The sequence below is a fragment of the Plectropomus leopardus genome, chromosome 16, assembly GCF_026936395.1.
Source record: "Plectropomus leopardus strain MGB_pleo_1.0 chromosome 16, ASM2693639v1, whole genome shotgun sequence".
Taxonomy (NCBI): domain Eukaryota; kingdom Metazoa; phylum Chordata; class Actinopteri; order Perciformes; family Serranidae; genus Plectropomus; species Plectropomus leopardus.
The window spans coordinates 16,591,198-16,600,516 of record NC_142191.1 but is presented as its reverse complement, the minus strand read 5'-3'; the positions used below and the strand labels follow the sequence as shown (position 1 = coordinate 16,600,516).

Sequence of the window (9,319 nt, the reverse complement as noted above, 5' to 3'; positions counted from 1 at the left end):
TTGTGTGTCTTATGTCTGTGCGTGTAAACATTTGCCCTGTGGTTATTCTTGATGTTAAAGGCCAGAGGATTTATTACAATATGATATTTCCAGGCTAGTGATGAAAAGATGGAAAAGATAGAGTTGCATTCAGCAACATAAACAAACATCAGTGTTATTTAAGAGTTGTTGATGAAGTTGGACAACTTTAATTATGATTTTACCATTATTTTACTCTTTATATACTTTTATTATAAAAAGCTATCCCAGTTTGAACCAACATCAGGTTAATGCTGCTACTTATTGTGATTAATTAGGTCATAAAGTTGGCCATATCGTTACTAAATATGTAGGCAAACTGGGCTCTCCTGCATCCTTTACCCTTAAACATCTGGATCGACATCAGTTTTTATGCGCTGCATTCAGATGCCTTTTAATAGTATTTCATTAAACCTCTGAAACCTGAAAAAAGGTTGATTTCTTTAAAAAACATGGGAAAAAAACATAATGAGCAACTTGGCAAGAAATGTCCCGTAAACTACAAAAAAATTGTAAAAGTTGACTATGTCTGGATTATTGGATATTATATATAAAACAAAAAGGGAATAATGTCCAGTTATATATTCATTATACATTAAAAAATATGTTACAGAAAAAAGTGTATTTTTAGCACTTCTTGAGGTAATTTCCTTCTTCTTCTTCTTCTTCTTCTTCTTCTTTTAAATAGATATATATACTTTTTTCCCCTTATTTTCAGGTTATTTTCTTATAACTTTTTACTAATTTCTTGATAATATTTTGGCCATTTTCTATTAAGTTGTTTGTCGCCACCTTCCCATGTTTTTGAAAGACATAAAGACAATTTGCTAAGGTTTCAAAGGGTTGAATGTCTCTTTGTTGCAGAACTTTCACTTGCTTACTGAACCTCATGCATAGTGACAGACAGGTAGACAGACAGGCGGGACATGAGGGCTGTTTCTTAGCCTCTCTCCTCCCTGTCTCCAGCCGTCCTCGGTCTGCTCTGGTTGGAGGAATCCAGGGACCACGGCTCGTGTAAACAGAAATCCGATCCAGTGCGCAGGGCTTGGGTTTCGCCCCCTCGTACACCCGCTGATGATACCCGATCCGGCCCGGCTTTGGGAACAGGGCTTATCTGATGCCTCACAAAAGGCCCCTCTCTCCGGCTTTCCATAACAGCGCACATCTGGTGCCTCTGCAGGGAGCGCTGTCCCTTCAGGTTCCTCTGGGGGGGATAAGACCGTCTCACTGTTCCCTCTGAAATCCACTTACACAAATGATAGAGGACTAGAGTCAGTATTTATAGGTCTAAAGTTACAATCCCCAACATCTGGACCGAATCATAAAAATTGGCCACTTTGTGTATCATTACTTGCATTATTGTCCATGGATACATGATTACAGTGAAAATAGCCTGTCAATTTGGAAGATGATTGAAAATGTTGTAGTCTGGTCCTCAGCATTAAGAGGTTTACACAGTGTGAGCCACTGTGGTTTACAATAATGTGTTTTCACCGTTAGGGGGAGATGTCTACCCACTGCTTTTGCATAGTTGTGCCAGTGAATATAGCCCGGTGTTTTCCCTGCATCAAATTACATGCAAATTCAGTCATGATGAGGACATCTGTGTTTCTTGCTCAGTGACCAGATACATTGACTTGTAGCATATCAAACAATTTTGACTGCAATCTCCATTTACATCTGATTACCAACTTGTCTCCTTGTCTATAGACATGCAGTCAATATTTTGTATTATTTATCAAAAGTAAGTACAGCTAAACAGTGTACAAAAAGAATATGCAGTGAATGGAAATTACCACTGTCTACATTAATTACACATGCAGTGTAACATTTGAGCATATTTTAATATTGGGGATGATATGTCCCCTGCAATATATATATATATATATATATATATATATATATATATATATATATATATATATATATATATATATATATATATATATATATATATCAAAATTACTGCATTCAGGATTTAACAAGTTTTGAGTCTCTAAAAAATGTATCTTATTTAATTGTATGATTCATGGTTTTATCTTATGTATGATTACATGATTTTAAGCACGTTTTTGTTTAAAAACTATTTCAAAGTGTCCTTTTATGCTTAGTATTACTATTATTATTATTATTATTATTATTATTATTATTAGTATTATTATTATTACTGCCTTAATGTTAAACATGTTTCACAGACTTATAGTAGCATTCCCTTATTGATTTTGTGGTCAAACTTAGTAATAGGCAGTGTCAGGATGGTTACTTGTAAAATGTAATAGGTTATAGATTACAAGTTACCAAAATGTAATGAATAATGTAGCCTTACTATTTTAGTGACCTCATCAATGTAATGTAACTTATTGCATTTGATTATTTTCGATTATTTTTCTAACAAATGTTTTAAACTGAGCAATAAAGCTGAAAGATGTCCAAAAATAGGCTACACCAAAAGAGGCCAATCCTGCACAGCGAAAAATAGCAAAGTAACAGAATGAGTGTTAACCCTATATTCTAGCCTACATATGAACTTTTTTTTTTTTACAGAAAAGAATGTATCCAGATGTAATCCCTTTGTTATCACCAATATTTTTTTCAGCAACTGATATTTAAACTTTTTTCTCAGTAACTGTAAGTGATCACAAAAAGATTTATTTTGTAATATAATTAAAAGAAAGTAATTTAATGTCTGTAACTACTTGTGCTACTTACATGTAAGTAGTTACATGTAAGTAGTTACTCCCCGACACCTTAGTTCCTCCCAAGGGACACAGCACCAACTTCTGGGCCCTCTGCATAAGCAGTCTCTGTGGGGGCCCCCACCCTTCCTTTCCTGACCCATGTCTCTCTGTAATTTTTTTTGTTTAAAAAGTTTGCTCTCTTTTCCTTTCTTTATTTCTTTCTTTCACTGATGTCCTTTTCTTGGGGAAAGAAATGAGCAGCAGAGACAAATCTTGCACCCTGTTTGACCTGTCATCAACATTTTGAGTGATCTGATCAAGACTGGATAGCGTTAAACACAGGTCTAAACAGCCACCAAGGGCCTCTGAGAGCTTGTACTTTTCTTCTGTTTTTCAATTGATTCTTTCAGTCAATTAATTTATTTGTGGCACTAATTATTTATTAATGTAAAGAATAAATTGCCAATTTTTTTTTTTTTTTTTGAGGCTTTTTTTTCGGGCCCTGGGTAATTGGCATAGATCTCAATAATAAGTAGACAGCAGACAAAAGATGCCACCTATTAATTCCCATGGGGTTGCTTGTCTGGTGCATATACCGAAAAAGTATTCTAGCTTTTGGTTCTACTTCTGCAGTCTGTGGCCCACGTAACCACGTAACAAATCTGGGTAGCTGCAGTTCAGGCCCTTCAGATGTCCTTTGGAATAATCACAGGAAAAATAAGTCCTAACTGCAAAGCAATAAACAATTATTAATGTGTAGTTTAAATGTTCTAAACATAAAAATAAAAAGTTATAAACACATTTTCTTTGTTGCATCTGACCATTTTGTTTCCATATTACGTCTTAAAAGTTCATAAACACTGAAATCGGAGCGACTTCCCAATTGGAAATCCAAATTTCGAAATTTTCAAAGACCACTTGAATTCACCACTTATCATCTCATGCCCATTGCGTGTATGCAGCATGGACCGTTTTCTGACCAAAGTCAAGGCAGAAAATGAAAATCAAGACCCAGATTTTATCTCTGAGGCAGCCAATGAGAATGAGAATGACTCAGACTTTTTGGAAAAAAGAAAAAAGAAAAGTTGAGCAACAGCATCAGCACCCCCACGAATTGGTCTAATCCCTCCTTAGCACTGTTAATGAAAAAACCCTGGAGCCGTGCCTGCTGTCAACGGTTTTACAGACATCTCTTTCATAATGGTTATCTATGGGGAAAGTGCTGTCTAGCCTGCAGGGGATTTTTTGCTGCATTGCCGCAAGTGACCACTGGGAAATATTTATTTATTTATTTATTTGACCTTTATTTACCCACATTGGTCCCATTGAGATTAAGAATCTCTTTTCCAAGGGAGACCTGACTACGACAGTCAGCAGTGAGAACACAAAGTTTCAGACAGAGACACAAGGGAGACAAAATACAATTCACAAGCACTAAAATTTGCATTAAAATAAAATTATCTATGAGGCAAAAGAGAGTTCTCTGGGAAACTGTTGTACAACAAGACAGACTAAAAATATCACCATCCTATAGAATCTGCTTCTCAGTCTTTCATTTTAGATGTAAAAACATTTAAGAGCAGCAGCTCCCTGAGTATCAAGTGATACTGCAACAAATTCCAGGCTGAGGGTGCAATCTGCTGCAAAGGAGAGAAGCTTTCCTGGGGTAGTCCCCCCACTACAACACCCCTGATTATTCTCCCACACCTGTTATGGCTATATTAATAACTGGTCCAATCCAATGCTGAACACTGGGTGTCACTGTTGCCACACTTATAGCCACAGCTCGACATGAGCTCCTGTTCAACAGGTTGAATTAACTTTTCAGTTTGCCATTTTTCCATCTTTCATCTGATTTATGTTCTTTTTCTTGTCAATACAAGTCGAGGTGAAGTAGCAGAGTCTGGATGTTATCAGCTGAAACAGATATTGGCATCTGAATAATAAGAAACCAAATTATAGCTTGGAGCCAAGCAGCCCAGAATCATTATCACCATGGCAACATGACTGTGGAAGCAGGTGATGGTACCCAGTTCAACTTCGCTTGTCCCTACGGGTGAAAGTGGAGTCTCCTTAACAAGCAGACATACCTTCGAGCAAGACAATTTAAGAAAAAAAAAAAAAAAAGGTAGAAAAGTAGAAAATGTGACTTGCATGGAGCATGCGCGGTCAGACGACTTCCTAAGCATTTTAATAGTCTCCCGCAGAATATAATTAGCCAAAAGTGTGTCATTGTTTCCGGAACTGCCGCTTCTTAGGTCAAACTAGGTCCATTATTAGCCTAAATCACATTTCTATATAACTCTTTTTTCCAGCATGTCCGGGTCTGTTAGGATCCTATAGCTGACGTCACAGACCTGTAGCTGGTATAAAAAGCTCGCTCTGATGCAGCGTCCACATTAGAGAGAAGCAGCGTCTGTGTGCAGCCTCCTCCACTTGGCCAAATTACCGCAAAAAAAGAAGAAAATGTCCAAAATGACGATCGGTCAACTCGGAGTGATTGTGTTCGTCATATGTTTATCAACACAGGTATGCTGATATATATACTTATTATCTGCATTTTTGATTTAATTCATTGGGCAGGGGGTTGGATTTATTGTAGGGTTTTATCCTTATTTATTACGCATGGAAATTAGCTGTGCTCAAGGGTTATTTGACTTTAATGATGTTTCTGTGGGGTTTACTCTCTAATAATGGGCGGGTGTGATGGTCTGGATTACAGCAGGCTAGACTTGAGGCTCTCTTGGGAAATTAATTTGATTCTGCATTCTTGTCTGTCGATTTATAAATTGGTTTGTGTCTTTATTAATTAAACTTCATTCCCAGTCATGATATATCTTTAGCTCTTGATTAGTGTGCACTCAAGTGAATTTAATGATTCAGATGCAGTGTATTATGTACCTGTACAAAGGCAGGGAGGGAATCTAAAGTTTCTTTTCGGTGTGTGTGCTAAAAGAAACCTGATACGCACACGCAGAAACTTGGGTCTCTCTCATCTTTTTTTATTGCTTTTTCTTTGCTGTTAGAAATTGTATAACGTTAACTAGAATTAGCAGTCAGAAATAACTGTGATAATGGTTTAAAACTTGGTTAAGACTGACAATTTAATCGGTTTTCAGTGTTTCGGAACACTTTGGTCTTTGTTCATTATCTCAATATGCCTTGTTAAGCTTGTCCCCTCCTATTAAACTTAAAGTTTTTATTATTAATTCTTTTTTTTTTTTTTTAACTTATCAGGTCTATGTAAAGCATCAGGTATTTATCGTTAGTGTATTTCCTCATATGACTAAACAGTGCCTTATCCAACACATTTAGATTGCCCTGTGGCCCTGGAAAAAACAAAACAAAGCAAAAAAAACTTAAATATTTAAAGTATTTAACACAAACAAGAACAAGAGCAAACGAGAAATCAACACAAATAAACAACTTAGCTACAGCAAACAATAAATATAGATAACAGGTAACTAGAAACAGAGTGTGAGCATTAGATCTTTGGCTCATTTTTCCCTTATGTTTGATTTGATTTTTTTCCAATATATTTAACAAATGAATAAATAAAAATTACACAAACCAATTGTGGGTGGGGTGGGGGGGGGGCTTGATGCCTCCTTTCTGGAAGGTGCCCTAGGAAGATCTGCCACTGTGTCTGCCACCATTAACACTGGATCTTTGAGTAGGTTTCCTTATGTTTCAATTAAAAAATATATAAATGAATACAATCTTTTAAAATAAACAAATAAATCATTTGTGAAGTTGGTGCCTCCCCTCTGGGTGGCGCCCCAGGAAGATCTCCCACTGTGTCTGCCATCATTACCACTAGATCTCTGTGTCATATTTCCATGTGTTTCAAAAAATTAACAAATAAATAAATAAAACAACAAAATGGTACTTTTCTTCTGTGTGCCGCCCTAGGAAGATCCACCTCTGCGTCTGCCACCATTATCACAAAGTCTGTGGGTTATTTTTGGCCTACTTTCATTTTTTTTTCTCTAAATTCTGGGTTGCGCCCCATTAGATCTTCCACTGCATCCTAATGTTCAATTTTGAAAAAATTATTATTTCTTTTTTTTTTTCAAAGATTTGCGCCCTGAGATCTGCAGCCTATGTTCAACATTGAAGCACAGGCTTTCTTACAGAGCAGTTTCTAAAGTTTTAAACCCTCCTAACCCCTCCATCCTCCTCCTCTGCCTCCTACAGGTGGTGTCCCAGAACGGCACAGATGCCACAGCGGGGGGAAACTCCACCTCCAACCCCAACACCACCACCATGGCCACAGACATCCACAGCAGCTCGGCCAACACCACCAGCCCTGCTGGAGCAGGCGTCTCGCTGCATGCAGGCACCGTCTCCTTCCTGATCCCCGTCATGATGGCAGCCTCTCTCCTGCAGCACTACTGTTGAAGCCCCACGACCCCCATCATCCAACCCAGTCCAACCTCACTCTTCTCCCCATCACCGCACTGCACAGAGACCACAAGACTAACATGGATGGACTCCACAACCTTCTTTGTCCTCCTTAAGTAATGATAAAAATATGTATAATTCAAGACATTTATTTCAATAAAGGGGGTTCAGCTGGAGATCATCACCGAGACCCCTCTTCAGCCCCTTTGCATGGAATCAAAAGGAATGGCGGTTCACCCAGCTTCCCTTTTGGCTTGCGTTTCCATAGTCACGCCATCACTTTTTGGAGATGCTCAGGGCTGCGGCTGTCATGTCATGTGTCTTGATTGAAATGCGGACCACTTGAGTGTACAGAGGTTCTTTCTGTGGCTTCAGATCCACCTGGCAATCTATATCAGAATGATTTTTGTCTGTTAAGTGAAGTTTGGCACATACAGTAGGAGATTTTAAAAAAAAAGTGTGAGCCAGATGACATTTTTAGTGGGATTCCTTTCATAATTTGGCTCTTTGGTCTTTTTATTAGAAACGTCAAAGAGATGTATGTAGCAAATAAGTTGCCACAAGACTTGTGTCAGTTTTGCCTTGTGATTTTTAAAGAGTTGTGGTCTTTTACAATGAGGGTTTGATTGACACCCCCCCCCCCCCTCCCCCTCCCTTCATCCATAGGTTAGACCCAGGAAACGGCTGTATGTGTAACCATATGGGAAGGGTTAATGTTAGATTTATATTTCCCCTTTATAGTTTATATTTTGTATAAATTGAAATGTTGTACTGTTTATTAGTTGGGTATAAGATAACGGAAGAAATGACAATGTACAATAAATTATGAAAAATGATAATTGTTTCTTTGATTCCTGTTTTGTTTAACTTTTGCTACGAATGTTTGTCTTCCCTGTGAAAGCAGCCCTCAAACCAATATTTTACGAATCCTATTTAATCTTTGATAATCACGTTCTTACGCCGTCCAAGTTTGCACAGATCTCAGCCCATAAAAATCACCCTGATGCAGTCAATTTAAAGGGTGTGGTGATGTTGTATTCATCATTACTGAGCTGCCAGGCAGTCTAGACGGGCAACTGCTGAGCTTCAGGCCAGAGATGGACTCAACATTCCCTGATGCCCTCGCTGATCTCCTCTGGATTAGTGCCAGAGCAGCACTGACGGGATATGAAACAGTGCCAGCCCCTGAGGTATTCTAGTGATGTACAAAGTCTAAATAAGCTTGAGTACAACATTCATGATTCCTTATTTTGACTCAGGAGGAAAGCTGCTAGCATGCAGAAACCTGTTATTTGAGTTTGAATAGCATTATTTAAATCTTTCAATTACTGGGAGGACTAAAGATGAGTTTAAAGACCCCTCAGGGAACACAATGTCATATTTGATTAGGTGTTTGAACAGGTTTGGCTATTGGCTGTTACTCAACACTGTCTAATCCTGTCTATGTCCTAATGCTTAATTCTCCAACAGCTGCAGAGCATGGAAACATATCTGTATAGACAATATCAATTACATTTAACTGATAATAATTGATTTCAGATGAATTTATGTCTTTGGATAAGACTTTATCTTAAAGTGGAATTTGCACTACTTAGAGAAAGTTTCATGAGGTAATTTGCCAGCAACAAAAAAGACAGAGATTAGATTATTTTCAGAGTATTACAGAGAAGTGATTTTTTTGTATTTTGGAAAAATACTCTTCCATTTTAAACCTTCACAATGCATTTATTTGCTTTCTTTTTAAAGTCATTTTAACTTGGTTTCTTTATCAATGATCTAACAATTAGTCGTGTATTAAAATCAGACAAGAGTAGCAAAAACTTTCAATAACACCATTAGATGTGCATTTTTTGGTGGTCACTGTGATGGCAGAGTGAGTAGCGTGCAGCTCGGAAATGCCTCAGCACCAGTAAAGCCAGCCTCATGACTCATTAGCCCAGCCTATTGTCTCTCAATCCTCTCTGCACTATTAACCTCTCCCCACACAACGCTGTCTCCCCCACCATCTCCCCTCCCTTTCAGCATCCCTTTTCCGGATCCATCCATTTACTGTCCTGCACCAGTCTGGTCTGCAGGGACTGTAAAGATGTGGGTTTTCAAAATTAACTCAGGTTTTTCTTTTTCCAAATGCCGATGAAAACATAATATCAGAGTTCTACTACACACTCTGTGATATTTAGTTTCTTTAATTATTCATTTTGAATTGCAGAAAAAAAGGC

The 9,319-nt window shown here is 37.8% G+C and overlaps 1 long non-coding RNA gene across 1 annotated transcript; it reads left to right on the top strand.

Annotated features, from left to right (window-relative positions):
* Positions 1 to 5,082: 5,082 nt before the first annotated feature.
* On the top strand, positions 5,083 to 7,939 carry LOC148186865 (uncharacterized). The gene is made up of 2 exons (XR_015779215.1): positions 5,083 to 5,225; positions 6,894 to 7,939. It is a non-coding gene; the product is annotated as an uncharacterized LOC148186865 (long non-coding RNA).
* The last annotated feature ends 1,380 nt before the right edge of the window (positions 7,940 to 9,319 follow it).